Genomic DNA, 1,954 nt, shown 5'->3' with positions numbered 1-1,954 from the left:
CGAATATTGGGACTAAAGAATCAACGGATAGAACAGCTGTGCATAGAGAGGGATAGAATCAGGGGTAGGATCAATGAGATAGGGCGCTATATCACCACGAAGTGCCTAACATGTGAAGAGATGCCCCGTGATATCCTTTTTGCCTCAGTCATGGGTTATGTCCACCGGATCATGGAGGAACTAAAAAGCTTGCAAAGAAGCCTAGCACCAAAGCCCGCGGAAAGGCCGAACGATGCCTCGCGGGCACCAAAATCCAAAGCTTTAATGTATCCCTAGTTCAATCTTGCACTTGTTTGTTTTTCAGAGTCTGTTGTCTACCCTTATGTTCTCTTCAAACATTCTTAAAAAGAAAAGTATGGAGTCTATATTTTTGTTTGTTTTTGATGGTTTGTAATAGCATATTTGAATAATAAAAGTTATAATTGAGTCTTTATTTTTATGGCACAAACTACGCTTGGTTTGATTCGTGCGGGGTCACGATACGTAGGCAATCTCTATAGGATTCGACCGTAATTATGAAATATATATATATATATATATGTATATCTGTCAAAACAAAATAAGCCGGGATGATGCATGCGGTCAGAGCAAAAGCATGTTAGAAATGATTAACTGCCTAAGAGCATTGCATCCCCCCAACGTGCAATTACAATATCCGTTAAGACTCTAACACTGACAAGTTTGTTGTTTTTCCAATCATACCAGTTAGTTGTTAGAGCGTACTGGCATCGTACCATTACCAAACAAGATCGAAAGGTCCTATACCAGAAAGCATGACTGGATCAGACAACAGTGTTGAGTCGGAAAAGACGGCAAATCAGATGTTGAAGGAAGCCATGGAAAAAATGGAAAAAATGAGGCTGGAAATGAATGAAATGCAGATAGCCTTGGCTAGAGCCCAAAAGAGGCAGGAACTACCTGTTACTCCTACTCTCCAACCAGGACACACGTCAGAATACCCCTCTCTCAGTCCTTCAACAAGTTTCCCAAGCCATCACTATTATCAGGGAAGAAAGGCTTATTATCCCCAAGCTCCACCACCCACTCAAAACCCTCATCCACCAAACGTTCCCGTCTTTGTGGCACCTCCCCCAGCCCCATTGCACAGATCATCCAGTGAGCCACTATTTCAGGCTCACGACACACAATATTACCTCCCTGAACTCACATTCAAAACACCTGAGCCACATACCTATAATCCCTACTTTGAGGTCCCGACGGAGATTGAAAAGCCGGCTAAGAGCCCAGAGCAGGACGAGGTGATGCGGAAATTTAAAAGCCTGGAGCATCCCTTCAGGAGCATACACGGGTTAGGCAACCAGGTCAGCGTGGCCTACAAGGATCTATGCCCTTTCCCTGACATTCAATTACTAGCAGGGTTCAAAATGCCCAAGTTCGATTTGTACGAAGGGCATGGCGATCCTATGGCACATCTACGGGGCTTTTGTTGCAAAATGAGGGGAGCAGGGGGAAAAGATGAGCTATTGATAGCTTACTTTGGCCAGAGTTTGAGCGGGTCGGCACTGGAGTGGTATACAAGACAAGATCCGAGCAGGTGGTACACCTGGGATGACTTGGCACAGGCTTTCGCAGGACACTTCCAATACAACCTTGAGATAGTCCCAGACCGTCTCACATTGCTAAAGCTTGAGAAGAAACCCGGAGAGAGCTTCAGGGAATTTGGGTTCCGATGGAGAGAGCAGGCAGCTAGAGTTGATCCTCCAATGAGAGAAGGAGAAATGGTAGATTACTTTCTACAAACTCTAGAGCCGACTTACTTCGGTCACTTGGTGACGTCAGTTGGCAAATCCTTCAATGAAGTAGTGAAAATGGGAAGTATGATAGAAGAGGGACTTAAGTCCAATAAGATCCTGAGTTACTCGGCAATTAAGGCAACAACTCAGGCCATTCAGAGCGGCACGGGAGGTGCGCTCGGAAAGAAAAGGAGAGAGGA

Source organism: Nicotiana tabacum, chromosome 7 (genome assembly GCF_000715075.1).
Source record: "Nicotiana tabacum cultivar K326 chromosome 7, ASM71507v2, whole genome shotgun sequence".
Taxonomy (NCBI): Eukaryota; Viridiplantae; Streptophyta; class Magnoliopsida; order Solanales; family Solanaceae; genus Nicotiana; species Nicotiana tabacum.
The sequence above is the reverse complement of the archived record's forward strand: the minus strand, read 5'-3'. Positions refer to the sequence as shown.